This window comes from Pinus tabuliformis, chromosome J, assembly GCF_031772625.1.
Source record: "Pinus tabuliformis cultivar Carrire ecotype Pingquan chromosome J, CPIR1, whole genome shotgun sequence".
Lineage (NCBI taxonomy): Eukaryota > Viridiplantae > Streptophyta > Pinopsida > Pinales > Pinaceae > Pinus > Pinus tabuliformis.
The window spans coordinates 1,422,892,029-1,422,913,836 of record NC_142295.1 but is presented as its reverse complement, the minus strand read 5'-3'; positions in this window follow the sequence as shown (position 1 = coordinate 1,422,913,836).

Below are 21,808 nucleotides of genomic sequence, written 5' to 3'. Positions count from 1 at the left end.
AGGGTTTTCCACCAGAAACATTTGTGTCCTCTTATGTGCATGTTTTTATTGTTGATTCCTCATTGTATTTTTACATTATTTCTATGATGGTTTTACTTGTTTTAATTAATATTTGATGTTGGCTCACTAATAAATGGTTGCCTTATGAAAAAGAGATTAAAAATATAGAATTACAATCACTATTTATTCACCCCCTCCCTCTCAGTAGTGAGGCTATTTCCAATAATCTCTTCACTTTGGTTTGTTTTAGCATCATTGCTTAGCTGCAATAAGGTATTTTTTCCTTTTATCTAGCAAGGTTATTCAACATTTCATAAGTGTTTTATGGAGTTTTAGATGGTGCGTACTCTGGGTCTCTTTGGATCTTTACCAGGTTTTGTTTAATTGTTGAAAGGGTAGTTTTTGGGTGTTTGTTTTGTCGGGTTTTAATTTAGTTCTCTTCTAGGGATTCTTTGTCCCGCAATTAGGTCATCTCTTGAAATTGCATGGGTGTTTCGTTGTTATGGGGAAGGGAAGTGCTCTTATTGATTCTTTGTGCATTGAGTTCACTCTCTATTTGATCTTCCTCTAGGGGTTTTGGCATACTATTTAATTAGATTTCTGTAAACTGGGGTATTTACTCGAGTTTGGTCCTCTGGTGTGGAGCTAGGGGAAGGCGTTATTGGTTATGCGGTCAGGAGTGCAAGTGTTTTGTTGTCACCTATTACACCTTCTGTGAAAATATGTCAAATTATGTCAAATGGTGGCCAAAAAGGGGAGCCAAAGTGAAAAAAGGCCAAAGAAGAGAGAAAATATTAGAGGTTGAAATAACGAGGAGGTAGAATAAAACCTAAGTCTCGAAGCCAAAATGAAAGCCACAATCCAAAGGGAGGCCAAAATTTCAAAGGATGAAATCTAAAGAGGAGTGTTGAAATTGAGGACCTGATCACATTGGAGCCCAATATTGAGAAGTCTAGCAGGAAGACATATCGAAGGTTAGAATTTCGAAGGACAATCGCCATCGGAATTTAACTTTAATTCATTTTTGAAAAACCTCTAATGAAGAGGGGCTCCGATTTGGACTAACACTTGGTCGCAAAGTGTTCCAAAGGAGCAGTGGGCACAGAATAAGGTGGGACCTCAGATCATATGCCATTGAAACATTGAAGTTTTGGAACTCCTTAACAAATATGCCTTTTGGTAAAGCGTTGAAATCTTGGAGGAAAGGGAAATGCAAAGGAAATCTTTGAAATCCGAAGACTCCAAGGACCTTTTCTCTCTCCTCTAAAGAAGGCGCGTGGTAGCTAGTGATTGGTTCCAAGAAGCGGACATGGTTTATGATTTTAGCATGACGTGGAGGCATGGGGACACATACCAGTCAATTTTAGCATATTTAAAGGCTTAAAGGGGAAAACCTAGGTGACACGTGTGACTACATAGGAGGCACCACATGGAGATGAGGATGTCAGAATTACGTCACTTCATAGGTCTACATTTTGGAGGAAGAGGCCATCGTAACTCAGTTTTAATTGACATTTGAAAAGTCTTCCGATGAGAGGAGATTCAATATTTGTTGGCACCTGACCATGGAAAATTAAAGGGAAGAAGGTTGCAGAAGCGCAAAAAACACCTAAGTGCTAAGAAGGAATATCATAGGTTGAAAGCATCATAACTCTTTTGGAAAAAGTTCCGATGAAGAGAGATTTTGATACAGACTGGCAGTTGGTCACGAAAATTCTTTGGATGGGGTCCCCTGGGTTAGTTTTGGGGTTAAGATAACCCAAGTTTTGGTACATTTTTGTAATTAATGTAAAGTCTTCACAATTTGTGGATGCAAAGCGCGTAGAGGATTAGGAGTCAAAGGGGTTTAGCCCCTTGTTTTATGGAAATATTGAGTCAGTTTTGAGATCCACCCATGATCCGTGGACCATGGCATTGTATGAAAGAGGCTATAAATAGGTGTGTCATAGAGAGTTGAAGGCATGTTTTTTGGATGATAAGAAGTAATGGATAGGTAGTGATAGCGAAGAGAAATGGGTCAAATAAGAGAAGAAAGGCTCTACAAATCAGTGTGTAGAAGCCCAGGTAGATTCCAGAGCTGAGTGCACAGACCCCTATAGCTGAGTGTGCAAGGTAGTTTTGAGTCTCTAATCCTAAATTGAAGATCAATAAAGACAATTTCCAAAGAATTCTTGCGTATTTATGTTTACTACTATTTATGATATTTGTTGTCAATAAATGATGTGTTTTATGAAATATTGGTTGAATGTTGTACGAATATGTTGAATAACTATTAATGATGTACACAAAAAAAATTTATGTATTTTCATGAAGACTTTGATGAATTCCCTGATGTTTACTAATAACTTAAGTAAATCTACACTGACCCTAGTTTAGGGCTACTTTCTGATGCGTGTAAGTACATAGATTGATTGTTAAGAGTATGCAAAGGCTAATCGTAGACCTTCAAGAAGGTTTGAAGGTTGTTTTAACAAAATTCCAGCAACATGCCTTAATGGTGTATCGATCTGCACAAAGGAAGATCTAAGGTGCTAAAATACATCACACTAGTGTCTGGATGCAGAAACTTGGTTCTTGCATCCCCCCATACTACTTCGAGTGAGATTGCAGCCTGTGGTATGCGCGTTGTTTCCAAAAGGGCCAGTAATGTAGGGATTTGTTGGTTGGCACAACTAACTCCGAACCCAGGTCAAGACCCCCTAAGACAACAAATGGTTCAGTTATCGAGACCAAGATCTGATGAAAGAGTTGTGAGATGTCACATCATTGGAATCCAACCAAGAAAGAAATTGAGAAGTGGTTGGATTAGAAAATTCACGAATTCACGGTGCAAGAAAACAGGAACCCACGCCTTTCAAAAGAAGAGTGGTTGAACAAGTATATGCATACAGAGATACACGAGATCTTCTTCTGCACTTTTTCCATTGAACTTTATGAATGGATGACTAAATTAACAAATAGCCAAGGAAGGTGGAAGCTTGATAGTCCTATAGTGTGGACTCCAGAGGTAGTGTGACAATTAGAAGCTTCTGAAAACAAGATCGTGTGGGTTGTTTATCATTCGGTCGATCGATTCTGGGAGGATTTGTTATAGAATTCGCAGTTGATACCTTAGTCAGCTACAACGAAGAAGAGCAACAATTTTTCAAAGGATCACGAGGTAAGTATTTAAGATCATTGAATACTTGGATTATTTTTATCTGAAAAATTGGTTATGACATTGCCTTGATGTTCAAAGCTACGTGAAGTGGAAGACTCTTTAGAGATTGAGAAAGATTAGGTCCAAAATATAATCTGTTAATCAGACCTCCTTCAAGTGATGATGAAGGAGCAGTCTAGGCTTCAACTCAAAGTGTTGTCTAACTGATAACGCAAGGTTTTCTGTGGACACATCATCCATCCACTCCGCCTCCACCTTCAACCCCACCGCATACACCTTTTCCCACACCTCCACCACCACCATTCAATATGGAAAACACGATGAAGCTGCCAATTTTCAAAGGCATAGGGAGTGAAGATACATAACAACTTTTGTTTGTTGCCAATGCTATGTGGATAGTGCAACAAATTACTGATGAAAATATAAAGAAGATACAATTGGTTACCACTTTACAAGATCGCGCGCTAACTTGGTATATTAAGTATTGTTTCGATAATCCTCTAGCATCGCTGGCAGAGACTAGGGCAGCCTTAAACGAGGAGCTTAGTAAGCCTAAGTCTGATTCACAATGTGTAATTGGATTCAAGGAAATCACGATGAGGGTTGATGAGACACCTTGAGAATTAGATCAATGGTTGAAGTATCAGATTCAGGAAGCTAACATGCAACTCACTAATAGTTAGCATCGCGAATGGTTTATAGCTTTGCTTCTGCCCCACCTGATAATTTCTCTATCACAACAAAAGATAGGAACACAGGTAGAAGCCTTGGAAATCATGACGAGGTTGCATGCAACACCTATTCAGGATGCGACCTTGCAGGTACAATAAGTCCACTCTCAGTTGTAGAACCTACACCTAGAAATACAATGTTTGAAGAAAGACAAGGAGCCTAAACTAGAAGTGTGAGCGGAAGTCTAGTGTTTGAAGTGAAAAATTCAGGGGCATGATAAAGACCACTGTCCCGTGTACTTGAATTATATTACAAGAGGGGGACCAATTCCCTTGAAGCCAAAATCTCTAGGAGGGCCAAGCGTGGGAGTTGCGCTATGGTGCGATTTGTCAGGTTGTTGGACAACATGCGATGGATAACTATCATTTACTTCAAAAGTTCGTCCAAACACCCCATCAATTGCTATGTACCTTCTACAAATTAGTAGGCCACGATGAGTGCCATTGTCGTAGCTATGAGCTGATGATGGAACAAACACCTACATACCAGATGCAAGAATAAACGCGACCTCTAAAATAGGGCATCGAAGGAGCATGTGAAATTTATCAAGGACAAGGACAGGTCCAAGGAGGAGGAGGTCCTAGTAGAGGTCGTGGTCAGGTCATCTGCTACAACTGTGGATAGCAAGGGAACTACACATAGGAGTGTCAGAATCAAACATGCCCGTCATGTCAATACTACATCCAATTTGACCATACCATAAAAGAATGCCCAGTGCTGATAAGTAAAATGAAAGAGAAGAAATCACAGCCTCAGTAGCCTACGCTAAACATAAATATGACGAGAGTTGAGCCCCACGAGGAAGATCAAAGTGTGAATATAGTGTTGAGAAGTGAAATAATGACTCATGATGATAAAGGTAAATAGCATGAAGAGGATGGATGGGTCCACAAGGCCCCAGAGACGGTAGTTGGTTTTGATCTAAATCATGCCAAGGAAACATCTATGGAGGCCAATAAAAGATTCACTAAGGTGTCCACCTCAGGAAGTTAGGACAAGGTGTAAGAAACCAACGTGCCTGTAGAGGTTGATCCCTCTGTTATGAAAGTAGCTCACAAAAATATTGAAAAGAGAGATAAACACCTTATAAATAAGCCTCTTCGAGGGGGCAACCTCCTTTACATTACAAAAATGAACAATTATTGGATGATACAAATGACAAGACCTCCTTTCTATATATAGGAGTCTAAGGGATCATAATATAATAAGAGCCTGCATAACAATAATAATGTAAGGGCGAAATAATAAAAATAGTCGGATTCTATGGGGAACAATATTAACAATATGGGGACTACATGGGCACAACAATATAATAAGGGGGTTGTACTAATAACAATAATGGGTTACACTAGTAGTATAGGGACCTAAAATTGCCCTCTCCTTCAAAAAGTTTTGTCCTCAATTGTTGAGTATTTCTCGATGCTTCTGTATAAAATTATTGTCCTCCCATGTGGAATATTCAATGGTAAGTTCTTCCACTTGGTGAGATACTCTGAAATTGATTTATTTCGTAGCTTTCAAGTTTTTGTTTTTGTGACCGCTCTAGGTTCCACTATCATTTTTCCTTCCTCGTCAAGTTCTGGCAATATTGTTTGAATTGGGATCTTCTGCAACTTTTGAATAAGTGACCACACTTCTTTGTCCTTCTTCCATTCATCCCTTGCTCCATTTATCCAATCTGGTTGGATAATAGAAATAGCACAAAACAATGCTTCCACATACTCATCCTTACTTGAGAGTACATCTGCCACAACATTTTGCTTCCCTTTTTTGTAGATGATTTCAAAGTCATAACCGAACATCTTTGTGACCCATTTTTGTTTCTCTTCATAGGATAATCTTTGTTCTAAAAAGTATTTAAGACTATCATGATCTGTTTTTACCTTAAAGTGTCTTCCCATTAGGTAGGGTTCCCATTTCTTAAGTGCATGTAGTATTGCCAACATTTCCTTCTCATAAATAACTTTGTGTAAATACTTTCCTTTGATTGGACAACTTTCAAAAGCAATGGGTCTTTCATCTTGCATTAAAAAACACCAATTCCATTTCTTGAAGAATCACATTCCACAATAAAGGTTTTTGTGAAGTGCGACATAGCTAAGACTAGTGCTTGGCATGTTTCCTCTTTAAGATGTTCGAAGGCCTTTGTTGCTTCTGGAGTCCATGAAAATGCATCTTTCTTCAATGATGTTGTTAGAGGTGCCGCTATTCTCCCATAATTCTTAACAAACTTGCAATAATACCCTATCAACCCGAGAAATCCTCACAAATGCTTTATGTATGTGGGGATTTTCCATTCCTTAATGGCTTTAATTTTGCTAGGGTCCACCTTAACACCTTCATGAGATACAATATGACCTAGATATTACACTTCTTGTACTCCAAAGAAAAATTTTGAGCTTTTCGCGTATAATTGTTTCTCCTCCAATAGTTTGAGCACCCTGTCAACATGTTGAACGTGATCCTTCCAAGACTTTCTGTAGATTAGTATATCATCAGAAAATACTAACACAAATTTTCTAAGGAAGGTTTTTAAAATGGAATTCATCAAACCTTGAAATGTAGAAGATGCATTGGTAAGGCCAAAAGGCATGACCAAAAATTCATAATGACCCTCATGAGTTCTAAATGTTGTTTTCGGAATGTATTCAGTCTTCATTATAATTTTATGATATCCTGAACGAAGATCCAACTTGGTGAAGTAAATTGATCCATGCAATTCATTCAATAATTCATCAATGATAGGAATGGGAAATTTATCTTTAATAGTGAGCTTGTTGAGCTCCCTATAATCCGAAAAAATTTGCCATGATCCATCCTTCTTGTGCACCAATACTACTATAGCAAAAAAAGAACTTTGACTAGGTTGAATTATACCAGCCTCTAGCATTTCTGCAACCATATGTTCAATTTCACTCTTTTGGGCAGAGGGATATCTGTACGGCTTGATGTTTGGAGGAACACTTCCTGGAATCAAATGAATAGCATGATCATGATCATGAATAGGTGGTAGGCCTTTGGGAGTCTCAGATACCTTGGAATGATTGTCCAAGACTTTTTGGAGATTTGGAGAAATAAATGATTTCAATGTGGGAACCTCTAGCGAGCATAATTATGCAATTACGCCTCGTTGTTCCTTCTTTAGAAGCTTTGTCATACTGTTAGAGCTGATTATCTTTTCCGGTATCCCTGCAATACCCCTTAATTCAACCTCCTTTCCTTTCGCACAAAATTTCATGAACAGTTCTTGAGAATTAAAAACTATTGTACCCAAGGATTGTAGCCATTGGACTCCTAGTACAACATTAGCACCACCCATTGAAATGGAAAGCATTGGGTTATTCAATACATATTCTCCCATGGATATATTGATATTATGGCACTTTATAGAGAAATTTATGGCTACTCCACTTGCAACCATCACTTGACACTCTGGTGCTGGGTATAGGAAGCAATTCAATTCCTTGGCTATCTTACAATGAATAAAATTATGGGTACTTCTCGAATAAATCAACATTATTACCTTTTTATTCTTGATATGTCCTTCTATATTAATAGTTTGAGGAGTGGTAATTCCATCCAATGCATTACAAGATATGGTCGGATTCATTTCTTCTTTATCTAGGGTTTGTTCTTGGCATATGTCCTCTTCTTTTGAAATTTCTCATTCCTTTTCATCCTCCTCTTCAAAATCTATGTATAATAATTTCTTCTCAGCACAGTTATGACCTTTAGTGTATTTACTATCACAACTGTAACAAAGCCCTTTTGCTCTCTTTTCTTCCAATTGTTGTGCTGTCAACCTTGTAGGTTTTGGAAGGCTAAGGGCAACAACACTTCCATATTTATAGTTGTGAGTGGTAGGCTTCCTGGTTGCCATAATTTTGCTTTCCATTTTTCTTGCTAACCTGATTGCCTTAATCATGTTCCCAAAGGCGAACCTCATGCTGGATATTATCCTTTAAATTCCCTATGAACAAATCAATCCTATGCTCCTTTGGAATATCTTTTACCCTTATGTTCAATTTTTGGAAGTCCTCAATGTGCTCCATCATTAAACCCTTTTTTTTAGATTTATCAATAGGCTAAAAAAAGTGTTGCTTTTTGTATCCTCATAATTTTCTCTCATTTCTTCTATAAAAATTTCCCAAGTGAAAATTTGTTTACAAGAGAAAATCCATCGATACCATACAAACTGATTTGGTTCCAAATATAAAGTTGCAATACGTACCTTTCATGTGTTTTTCACATTATGGAGATCGAAAAATTGCTCCATCTGTAGTATCCATGTTTGGAGATCCTTGCCATCAAACTTCCTCATTAGAGTCTATGAAATCATGATTAACATTTCTTTTGCTCTCATCATTAGTTTCTTTTACTACCCTTTCACCATTAGTAACCATTTCTTGTAGCAACTTATTCGAATTTATCTTCAATTCTTCCATCTTAGCGTCCATGCCATTCATCTTAACATCCATGCCATTCATCTTAGCTTTCATGCCATCCATATTAGCTTCCACACCATCCATCTTAACTTGTATGCCATTCATATCAACTTCCACTCCATCCATCTTGGCTTCAGTTACCTTTTGTGAGAGTGAAATTTGTTGTACCTGGTCTTGTAATTTTGATATATCATGTTGCATTTCTTCCTCTTCTTCACGAGTCATGATAGATATTTCAGGTTGCTTACTAGGTGTTTCCATTTTCTTTCTTTGGGGCATCATTTAATGCTAATAATTCTTCACTATTCCCTTTGAATTCCTTCAAATTAATTTTTCAAACCAATCTTATGCAAAATTTTAAAACAAACTACACACCTTTTTTTCACTTTGTAAGAGCTCGATATTGAATCTGTTGTGCCTCTATAACTACGGATCTCGAATATTTGAAATCATATCCTATAGTAGCCCTTTGAGTCTGCTTTCTAACCATGCAAGTCTGATTAATATTGGATTCTCCAAGGAAGCGTTACGCCAAATCTCCCACAGTGACATGATTATAGACTATTTTGGTAGAGAAAACTTGTACGAAGTGACACATGTCACTGTTTTGACCTTAGTACCTCAAACTAATATAAAGAAAACTAAAGGTCATACTCTTTCTGAAACATCTTACGAAATTTCAATCTGATGCTCAGAACAAAAGTTATGACGATTTTCCCCAAGTCACTTGTTTGGAATGTAATTCGGGAGTCTACAAAAACCCTAAATTCCTCAGATCATATCTCCGAAAATATAGCGAGACAAGCTCTGAAATTCGGACCTGAAGTTTAGAAAACTTTTGTCTTGAATGGTTTCTTTTTAGCTTTTGAAACGCCGCGGAAAAAAAGTTATACCAAAAATGCCACGATGACCTGTTTGGAGCAGCAAAACCCTATAATCCAAAGCTTTGATACCAAATGTTATGAAACAAGCTCACAAAAAGATAGAAAAGAGAGATAAATGCCTTAGTAATAAGCCTCTTCGAGGGGGAAAACTCCTTTACATTACACAAATGAAAAATTATTGGATGATACAAATGACAAGACCTCCTTTCTATATATAGGAGTCTAAGGGGTCATAATATAATCAGAGCCGACATAACAATAATAATGTACGGGCACAATAATAACAACAGTGAGCTTTTATAGGGCACAATATTAACAATATGGGGACTACATGGGAACAACAATATAATAAGGGGATTGTACTAATAATAATAAGGGGTTACACTAGTAGTATAGGGACCTAATAGCTTACTACATTTTTGGAGACCCGCATAAAGTTTTTGCGCGATAGAAAATATGTGGAAGGCTTGCAGGAATTAATAAATAAATACGCCAGCAAGGAGAAGGTCCCTGATGGACATCAGGTAGTCAGAAAAATTGGCAAACATAGGCACGAACGGAGTGCGAGATGAGGCTCTTTGCGCGGATAAGTGATTACGAGATCGACCAAGTCATCTTGGAAATAGGGTCCGATGTGAACGTTTTTCCAAAAAAAACATGAGAAAGAATGGGGAGACCTATGCTGCAGTGGTCTCCAATTCAACTCAAAATGGCGAACCAGTAGAAAATCATCCCAATGGGATGATTATATGGAGTGACAGTTGATATAGAGGGTGTAAGTGCAATGGACGACTTTGAGGTTATAGATATCATTGATGACAACAATCCATACCCCGCGCTCCTGGGAATTGACTGGGCCATTAATATGAATGGGGTCATCAATCTAAAGAAGAGGAAAATTTCATTTGAAAGGAAATCGCTTCGGGTTGTAGTACCATTGGACCCTATAGAAGGAGCACGCTATACTGAACTAGTCCACGAAAATGAAGGAAGTGAGGATGAACTAGATCAAATCTACAAGATAACAGTGCGAGATCAGGACTACATCAATCTGATGGTAGATGGACGTATTGCATGGGATCGGGAGAGTTCCTACACCTCTGATTCAAATGAAGAGTTAGAACATTGGCAGAATCTGTTGCATGATGTATCCACAGTGCGGTGCAATATGATGACGAATTCGCTGGGTTGTGTTTCTAAGGAGGTAAGGAAACTACCCTGTTATGATGATTTAACTGATGTAGATGATTTTTTGGATGCATTTGAATGCAAAGTCCCTGAGGATCACCACTTCCAAGCATTAGATTTAGCACTGCGCGCTACACCTGCACGATGGTGGGGTACACATAAAGATAGTTTTGATGGATGGTGAGATTACAGAAGAATGATGAAATTATGATTTGGGATTCCTAACAGTCAATTGACTGAGAAATATAATGGGAACGATGATCCACATGATCACTTAGAAAAATTGACTAAAGCTCGGGGGACAGAACCGCAGCCAGAGTCGGTACACATATTTTTTCCATACTTTGGATACAATTCCCATGAACTGGTATCTGGAAGCAGAGCTTCGCCATGGCAACGTGGAGTGGGATATATTGAGGGAAGGATTCTTATTATCCTTCATATTTGAATATGGCTACGTAAGCATCGATGAAGCACTACATGAGACTAAGATAGTTATCTTCAAAACGCCACAAGAACCTATGGAATGGATCCAACTAGACTGGAGCACCCAGCTGTGCCATGCGTTGGAATTCTATAATGCGACCGATGAATAGGAGGATGAAGATCCAAGAAACATTAATATTCTGGAGGTGGAAGGGCATCGTGAAGTTGAGGGCCCACAGATAGACAACCTGGACATCCCCGCATCATTGAAAAAAAAGAAAGTAAACATTGGTACTAAAGCATAATCGATGTTTGCAAAGATTGGAGATTATTGGGATGACGCTACTGTGGATAAAGTTGTTGAGTTACTCCGTGAGTACTAGGATCTATTCCCTACCAATTTTTCGGATTTGATCTGCATAATTGGTGATTTGGGGATTATGAAGATCACTTTGAATCCGAACGCGAAGCCTATTAATCAGAGGTCGTATTGCGTTAATCTTAAATACAAGGAAAAGGTTCACCTAGAGATGGATAAGGTGTTGGAGGAAGGCATCATAGAATCAGTTGAAGAATCTGATTGGGTGAGCCCAATGGTGGTTCAGGAGAAGAAATAAATGGCTGAGATAAGAATTTTTGTAGACCTATGGAAGCTTAATGATGGGTGTGTCCAAGACCCATTCCCAACGTCATTTACCGATGAAGTATTAGATAATCTTGGAGGGTAGGAGGCCTATTCCTTCACTAATGGGTTTCTTGGGTATCATCAGATTAAGATCGCGACCGAGGATAAGAGAAAAATGACCTTTACGATGGAATGGGGATGCTTTGAATACACTGTGATGACATTTGGTCTTAAGAATTCACCTGCAATATTCTCTCACGTAGTGATCGCATCGTTCAAGGAGTTCATACATAAGTTCCTGGAAGTGTACTTTGATGACTTGAAAGTGTTTGGATTAGTAAAATGCCATGTAGAAAATTTGTGCCTGATGTTGGATACATGTCGTAGATACCAGATCACACTTAATTTGAAGAAATTCATCTTCTATGTTCCCTTTGGAATCTTCTTGGGTCACATGGTGTGGAAGCAAGGGTTGATGGTGGACCCTGCAAAGATTGCGATGATAGTGAACCTGGAGGCCCCGAGGAATGTTAAGAATTTGCACGCGACGCTAGTACATATGAGATATTATAGAAAATTTATCAAAGCATATGCTCAGATTACTATGCCCATGGAGAAACTACTAAAGAAGGATGCAACATTCTGTTGGGATGAAGAATGTCAGCACAACTTAAATGTATTGAATGCGAAGATGGTCATCGCGCCAATGTTGGTATTCCCTAATTGGAAAAAGGAGTTTCACATACATGTGGATGCCTCTTTCATTGTGTTGGGTGCAGTGTTAATGCAAGGAGGTGGAGGAGAAATGGACCATCCTATAGCCTTTGTGAGTAGGAAATTGTCGAAGGCCGAGAAGAATTACTCAACGACTAAGTGCAAAGGATTGGCCATGGTGTATGCGCGGTAAAAATTAAGGGACTATCTATTAGGAGGTTATTTCAAAATCTACATAGATCATTCTACCTTGAAATACCTGGTCAATAAGCCTATGTTGGGGTGGAAGATTTGTAGATGTTTTCTACTATTCTAGGAGTATGATTTTGAAGTAATTGTAAAGCCAGGGAGGTTAAATGCAGGATCTAACCATCTATCATGGATCGAAACTAGAAAAAAAACCAATAATCTAGAGGAAGGATTACCAGATGCGCAGCTCTTTACAGTGCGAATAGCGGATAATCATTTTGAAGTTATTATCCACTTCTTAACTACGGGGATGGAACAAAAAGGGTATACTAGTTAACAAAATAAGGAATTAGTAGTGCGCGCAACAAATTTTTTATTTATTGCAGGACATCTATATAAGATGGGTGCATATGAAATATTGCAAAGATATGTGCCAGATTTTGGGTGGGATAGCTTTCTTGCTAAAGCTCATGGACGGGTTACAGGAGGTCATTATGTAGGAAAGATGGCTGCGTAGAAGATTTTTTGTAGAGGTCTATGGTGGCCAACACTGCATAAGGATTCCAAGGCGTATTGTAAGGCATGTGATGCATGTCAAATAACGAGCAGACCATCACGAAGGGATGAATTACCATTACAACCTCAAATATCTTTGCAACCCTTTGAGAAATGGGCGATTGATTTCATTGGGCCAATTTAGCCCCCAGAGAAGAAAACTAGTGTGTGTTATATCATCACCGCGACGGAATATCTAACCAGATGGGCAGAAGCATAGTTAGTTAAGGACTGTACAGGGGCTACAACATCAATTTTTTTTCTTGAATATGAAGTAACTAGGTTCGGCTACCTGAAAGTGTTAATGAGTGACAGGGATACGAACTTTCTGAATGAGACAATCAGTGCCTTGACTGAAGAATTCCAGGTCTACCATTAGAAGAGTACACCGTACCACCCACAGGCCAATGTAAGTATTGAATCCTTCAACAAGATTTTGGAGAATGTGTTGACGAAGATCTTCCACATGCAGCCAAATGACTAGGATATGCACATACCTGCAGTGTAATAGGCTTATAGGACTACTTGCAAGAAGCTGACAGGGAAAACACTCTTCAAATTGGTATATGGCATCGAAGTTGTAATGATGATGGAGTCTATTGTGCCTAGTTTATGCAAAGCAGCTCTCATAGGTATGGAAAATTGGGGGGCCTTAGAGGAATGGCTCGTGTAGCTAATGGAGCTTGATGAAGATCGATTTTTGGCAGGATTTCATCAGCAAGTATAGAAGGAACGTGAAAAATCTTGGCACGATCACCACATCAAGCTTCACACATTCAAGATAAATGATCTTGTTTTTTTATATGATAGTAAATTCACTAAGTTTCTAGCGAAATTCTAGATACATTGGCTAGGGCCATACATTATCAAAGAAATTATTGATGGAGGTGCAATTCAACTCACAAAGCTTAATGGAGAACCTTTTCCAGGGAGAGTGAATGGGAGAATATTGAAGTTGTATACAAGGGTTCCTATGCAATGACTATATGGTGGCAGGATAGTCTTAGTGCTTTAGGCAATTGGAAGCGAGCGCGGGACTATAAACTACATTTCTAGGTTTGGAGGACTACGCGGCAAGCGGGCTGCATGGAAAATAATGAAGTTTCAACCTAGGAAGTTGTGTGTAGGAAGTCGCGCCATGGAGGGAGGTGTCATGCAACACAACAAAAAAGTGACCATTGGAGTCATTGTTCATGAATTAATAGCCAAAAGACAGTTAAGAGGAGTAGGATAGTGACATTCAAGGAAACAATCTTTGAAGATCTGCTGCCAAAATAGAATTTATTGTCAGAATTTGGGGGGAACGGTCGTATTTGAATTCAAAAATCCCTATAAATTATGCATGTCAATCCAATAGAGAACACTTTGTGACCTTAGAATTGTTAGTGATATTTGTTGTCTGTCACCTATGAACGGATCGTATTGGGAAGATTTAGTTGCGAGCCTCGCATTTGCTAAATTGTCTGAGCTGGACCATAAATTTATCCTAGATAAAATGATTCACCCAAGTACTATTGAAATTGTGAGTACATGTTATGTTGCCTCTAAGGGAGCTGCCCCGGAAGTCTTAAGTATGGAAGCTCCGGCTCCTGTGCTTATGGCGCCGAGGTTTCCTAGGCCGAAGCCTACCCCTACCAGAAAAATCCAAATAGCTAAACTGAAGAAGGACAAGCAAACGAAGTCAGTGCCAGTCCGTGCTTCCCTGAGGAAGCATACCAAAACCCAGAAATAGACGAAAGATAAGTAGCCAGAGAAGGTATTTGACCTGGAAGCGGAAGAAGGCCAGGGAACAGAAGACAATGATTCTAAAGGAATTGAATCCATAACTAGGCTAGCTAAGTATATCCTTCCAAGGAAGGGAAAGAAGAAGGTCACGAAGGACCTGGACTTTGAGAAATTCACCATTTCCATGGAACTGCTACCTGAGCAGGTTCCTTTTGAAGGTCTATGGCTCGCGCAAATCCCACTATTGAAAATGGAGGATTAGGACCTCACAGATCATGCCAGGTTCCCCACTTGGCAACAAATAAGTACATGAGAAGGGTTTATTATGTAGAATCAGGTGTGATAGCATTAGAGATGGAGGAATGGATCCGCGGTGTACAACACTCGAGGTTTCTCAATCTACTGTGGGTACCCCATTATCACCGCACCCCCATTAACACAATATGTGTGCTCTAGCTGCTCACATTGGTGAATGATGTGTGTCTATGGATAGGAGGGCCTATACCCATCACAAATATGCTTATTCACAAAATCACACACTTGCCTTATAAGGGCGCAAACCTGGCCAAGGAGTTTGGCAGAAAGACGGGGGAAAAGGACCTTGCAGAGAGAATGAAGAGAGATTACGACCTCATGAAGAAGTCATGAGGGTACTAAATTCTGTCAATAATACATCCCATAGTTCAAATAGCCACCTAGATCTTAGCAGGGAAGGTGATGAGGAAATTCCATGCAGATGAAGTTCTGGTGCCTGTAGTTTCCCTGGCTCAAGAGTGTGCAAAGGCATACCATTTAATTGGTCAAGATACCTCTGCCCAGAGTTCCTAGAGAACTATTGAGAGTCCCAGGATGAAACCAAGTCATTTCATTACACTTGGTTATTGCTATCCATTGTGTTATTTGCATGGAAATTACCAAAGGATAGCAAGTTTCCTCCCCTTGAGGAATTATTCCTGGAGGCTGCGCACTTGGCTTCTTTGTGATCTAACAAGGACGTTGGCCGGATCATGGAGACAGAGATCTTTGGGTCCTCATGGAGATAGATCTCCACATTGACATTAATCAGCACCCAAGGTTGTCCCCAACCATGTTCACGCAGCTGTCATCCTACGCGGCATTCAAGGTTGACTTCCACAAGGTGTATATCCAGATGCGGAAAGATATAGAGTAGAATTGGCATGAATTTCCATATTTGGTGACAGAAACCGATGTATAGGATGTTGTTGTGAAATGGACAACTTAATGGCACAACCTGTCAGACTTAGCTACGTCACCAAGCACGGGTGTGGAGAGTTCCACCGCATAGAAAAGAAAGGAGGCAGCTAAGCAGGCTGCGCGTAACCTAGCTACGGAGAAAAAATAGGAATCCACAGAGAAGGCTCAAGTGGAGCAAGAATGCGCTGTGAAGGAACATGCCGAATAGGAATAGCGTGACTCACAACAAGGTGGAAAGTGACCCTCACCAAAGACAGAGGAGGAAAAAATTTCAGGGCAAGGCGGTGGAGGAGATGAGGGGTAGAGTACCCCATTCATTCTAAAGAAATGTGGCAAGGAGCAACAGGAAGGTCCTAGGAAAAACTAGAAATCAAATAAGTCATAGGTGGATCCCATGGTCTTAACAGAAGGTGATTTCGTTGAGATATGGGATAAAATCAGGGATAATACAACCGAGGTGTTGCAGCAGTTTGAGCAATAGTAAATGCATGTGTTGGGGAGCGTCCAAAAGGATCTGCGCAAGTTGTAGATCCAAGCAAGTAGGATACAGGTGGGCAGCGGACAAGCAAGCGTGGAGCAAGCAAGCCTAGCACCTGGGACAATCCAAGAAGCAGAATTAGTAAGGACCTTAGACCTCAAGACTATAGCATTACCATATGTGTCCCTTCACGTGCAGTCAATCGACAATCACATTACCTTGAGAAAAATCAATAACATTAGGCTGAATATAGTGACACTCTCCAACAAGACCCTCCACGCACTGCATGCAAGGGTGGTAGATGAGTTAAGAACCAAGTAGCAACACACCTTCAACCTTACCAGCGAGTACAAAGTGAACAACGAGTAGATGTTAGTTGAGACGGCATAGGCTCTGAAGGAAAAGGAGATGCTGCAGGTGCATAGTTCATGACTAGAGTCAGCAGTAACTAAGGCATGTAAGACAGTGCCTGAGCTCCACATCCCGAAGGATGCACAACCAAAACCAAATACCAATAAACTAGTTGCCAGTGTGTGCGAAGCTAAAGCCGAGATTGGCTAAGTTTAGTTTGAGCTCAATGTGAAGATCACAGAGCTACAATTAAAGTTTCAGCCCATGACTCCGCCTGAGGTCTCAGAGCAGCACAGAGCCACAATAAATGAAGGAATGGCCACCCTGGATGTCATAGTCGTTGACTGTATGGAATTGTTCGAGCAAGCAATGGAGTTAGTGAAAAATCTACAAGAGGATCTAAACCTGCAAACATTGAACACTGAGGGCAAGGATCTGTAGTGATAGTATGATGAAGTCAGGGAGACCGTGCACTCCATAGCACTAGTGCAACACCTTGCTAAACTGCAGGAAGGAAAGAAACTCCTAGCACAGGTGGAGGACGCGCAGAAAAAGGAGGCCTTGCTGAAGGATAGGTGGTAGCCATGGTTAGAGGAACCTTATCAAGTCATGACTACCATCTAGGATAACGTTAAAGGGTTGTAATAGAAACAACAGATAATGAGGCTAGCAGTCGAAGGACCAGCTACATAAAAACTAGTTGAGGAAGTCAAGCAGGCAACAACTTAGAGTGTTGCCAAAGTTGCAGTGATCCAAGTGGAGTTGGAGGATCTTCGCAGTAAGATTACAATGCCATCTTAGTGACTTGAGGGTGAGTCATGATATTTGTGTTCGAGTGCTATTGGGATGGGGTCCCCTGGGTCAGTTTTGGGGTTAAGATAACCCAAATTTTGGTACATTTTGTAATTAATGTGAAGTCTCTGGGATTTGTGGATGCGGAGCATGTAGAGGATTAGGATACAAAGGGGTTTAGCCCCTTGTTTTATGTAAATATTTAGTCAGTTTTGAGATCCACCCATGGTCTATGGACCATGGCATTATATGAAAGAGGCTATAGATAGGTGTGTCTTAGAGAGTCTAAGGCATGTTTTTTGGATGATAAGAAGTGATGGATAGGCAGTGATATCAAAGAGAAGTGTGTCAGATAGGAGAAGAAAGGATCTCGAGCTGAGTGCGTAGAGGCCTAGGTAGAGTCCGTAGCTAAGGGAGCAGACCTATGAGGCTGAGTGTAGTTTTGAATCTGTAATCCTGAATTGAAGATCAATAAAGACAGTTTCTGAAGAATTCTTGTGTATTTATGTTTACTATTGTTTATGATATTTGTTGTCAATAAATGATGCCTTTTATGAAATATTGATTGAATGTTGCGCAAATCTATTGAATAACTATTAATGATGTATGCAAAGCATGTTTATGTATTTTCAGGAAGTCTTTGATGAACTCCCTGATGTTTACTAATAACTTAAGTAAATCTGTGCAAACCCTAATTTAGGATTGCTTTCTGATGCACATAAGTAGATAGATTGACTGTTAATATTCTGCAAAGGCTAATCGTAGTCCTTCGTGAAGTTAGAACGTTGTTTTAATGTAATTGTAGCAACATGCCCTAAGAGTGTATCGATTTACACAAATGCAGATCTGAGGAGCTAAAAGACATCACACTAGTCTCTAGATGCAGAAACTTGGTTCTTGCATCCCCACATACTGCTTTGGGTGAGACTGTAGCCTGCGCTACATGGGTTGTTGCCGAAAGGGCCAGTAGTGTATGGATTTTTTGGTTGGCGCAACTAACTCTGAACCTAGGTTAGGACCTCCTAAGCGAACAAAAATACAAATGAAACCAGTGTAAAAATAAGGACATTAGGGACCCTTTCTCTCTCCTAAAAAATGGACACATGGCATCAGATAGTTGGCTCCAAAAGGTGAAAAGGGTATATTAGGTCAGAATGGTGTCGTGGGACAAGAACACATGGTAGGTGATTTCAACTTTTTGGAGGGCCTAAAGGGACAGATTTGGGTTACACATGTCACTATCTAGGAGGCACCACATGGAGATGACGACGTCGACATGATGTCACTTTTGAGGTCTGCATTTCAGAGAAAGAGGCCATCATAACTATGTTTTAATTGGCATTCAAAAATTATTCCAATGAGAGGGGCTTCAATATTTGCTAGCACTTGGTCACAAAGACCTAAAGAAAAACCAAAGGCTCGGACCAAGGTCAAGCACCAAAGAATTATAAATCATTTTAGAGGGAAGGCCCATCAGAACTTTAATTTAATTCTTATTGGGAGAATCTCTAATGGAAGGAGCTCTGATATCATGCAACAATTGGTCATGAAGACTCAAGAGAACCAAGTGTATAGAGCTAGGATTGAACATCAAGAGCTATGAGCCCATCAGATGTAGGCGTTTTCGTAACTCCAAGGTTAATTCTCGATTTGAAAACTTCCGATGGAGGGGGTTCCAATATGAGGTGGTGCTTGGTCATGACCATCCAAAGAACCAAAGGTGAAGCATGAATTGAAAAGGGAGATAGGCCCCCGATAGGAGACCAAATTCTTTAGCACTCAAGCATTGAGACTAAGTTCATGACACTCAGTCCCATGGGATAAACAGGAAGAGGGGCAATGGAAAAGGAGATTGAAAGCATCAAAACTTTATGATTTCGAAATTTTATTTCAAATGAAGTTACAAGGATATGAGGCTTTGATATTGCAACATCTATGCATCAAGCCTTTGATCACAGGAAGTGGTCTCATGGTTGAGGAGCTTAAGCAAGAGGAGCTAAAAGAGATCGGAACTCTCTATTTTCATAACAATCTTTTATAAGAGTTATGAGATGTATTGGGTTCCGATGGTATAGCCTAGAGTGTATCTAGATTGATGGGTCAACAGCTATGTTACACAGCATCACTAATGCAACCACAGGTGACCGCTTCCATCTACAGAAAGTGGGGAATTCAAGTAGTTAAGGGGGAAAGTGACAGACATATTCGTCGGTAATTGTGGATGAACATTGTGGAAGAGAGGTGCCCTAATCAGAGGCAATCACAGGAATTGGCATGGAAATATTTCACTGTCCACCATTCAATTTTCTTGTGTTTTTTATTTTGTAATTTGTTGCATTTTAAAGAAGGAATCAATCTATTATGAAATCATAGGAATATGCACATGCCAAGTGTTATCTCAAAATTAGGCCCTGGAAGGCTGCAGACTAGGAAGACTTCAAGTAACTCTTTCAAACCAACTTTTGGCTGAGGCTTAGCCTCCTCAACCTGAGAGGGCTCTCTCAAAGGTTAATGATTTTGATAAAGATTAGATGGCTAACTCTATGAAACAAGTATGAAAAATATGAATGGTGGAAACACATTAAACAAAACTATCCATTGGGCTTATGGAGTCAACAACACCTCAATATAACAATGAACTCAACCTTACATGGAAGTCAGGGCATTCAGCATTTAAATATTCAGAACATAAACTCATATGGGACACACAGCTTATGCATGTATACAGGAAGTCAGAGCACATTCAGTGAATTCTGAGTGATTATACATCCATACCACTGTAAGAATTAAGAAAAAGGACAACATCACATATTCTGAACATGAAAAACCCCTCATGAATCCTGAGAAGCAAAGTCAAGCATCTATTATTGAAAATGAGTCATACATATGCCAAATACAAGCTTTTCCATAAAGATTTCCAACCCTTTATACATCAGATGTTCTTCTATATATAGAGCTCTTTACATAACTGAGATTCCTCCTCCAGCATGAGGGGAATTCGAATTCTACCTGACCTGACACCTAATGACACTCAAAACTAACTATTAAATGCAAATGACACCTAACTAGTAGTCCTAGAGACCTAATGCAACTAGGAGTGTAACTCCTTATCATGATTCAACAACCTTATCTAAGCATTTAAAGCATTATTTGACAACTTGCAACCTCAAGAAGTCAAATTTGATGAAGCCTCCCACGTGGTCATCTGACTGCTGAAGACAAACCCTAGAAATTAGGGAACATGTTTCCTTGTTTTTAGGTTTAGGATCCCTGAAAATGGCACGTGGGACAGAGCCTTTATCTCTTCATCCATGACATATTTTTCGAAACTGAAGGAGGTTTTTGTAGCCCATGTTGTCTAGAACAAAAAACTCTCCTGGTTTTTTAAAACATTTCTCCAGCTGTCCAGAAATTGTCCTTGAAAAACACGTGGCAAACAAGAAAAATCCGTTTTCTGAAAGTAGGGTCTCAATGAAAGCTTAATATCTCCCAACTGAAAATACTTATGAATAAAGTGAGATAGGTTATTGTAGCTGGACATTTTATGAAGAGAAACCTCCCTCAGAATTCCAAAATACATCTTCCTGTGACCAAAAACGGATCTTGAAAAAGACTGCTAAAACCAGTAGACAAAGCTTGACTTTCAGCAATTTCGTAGCACAAGTTTAACCATAAATTCCTCCCTCCTCAGAACGAATGTAAAGAAACTGAAAGAGGTTTTTGTAGTGCAGCATGTTAGGAATAAAAACCTCTTTCAGTTTTCAAAATTTAGTTTTCAGCTGCTCAAAACCCCTTCTGGAAGTTTACTAGTAAACGCAGAAAACAGAGTTTTTTATGCTGAAACAGGCTGCTACAGGGGTTTCGCAGCGCGCTGCGAAACTGCTGTGTAATTTCAAAAACGCAGCTTAGGATCAAAATATAAATTTCTTGTGTCTTTCCTTTTACTGCAATGACTTTTCCATTTGACATGAAATTGTTCAACATTGAATATTTAGACACCATTCTTCAAGGTAAGTATCAAAAGGTAATTTGTCCAAAATTAGGACTTAGCCTTACTTCTATCATCTTTATGCAGCTGTGATGATGTTTCCTTAGCCCTAGGGCTAAATTCCTTGCTTAATTGAGGAGCTGCCTCGCTTGAACTTGATGAAGATTTCTGATCTCTGCTCACCATGGGCTTGTTTGCTCAAACTAAGAATTGTATCAAATGTATATTGCATGAACACGACCAAGATCAACATGAATATGTCTAGGATCAATTAACCTTTACCTTACCCTTTTTCTTTGAGAATTTTTTCAGTGATAACAGTGGCTCCACTTGGGATAGTG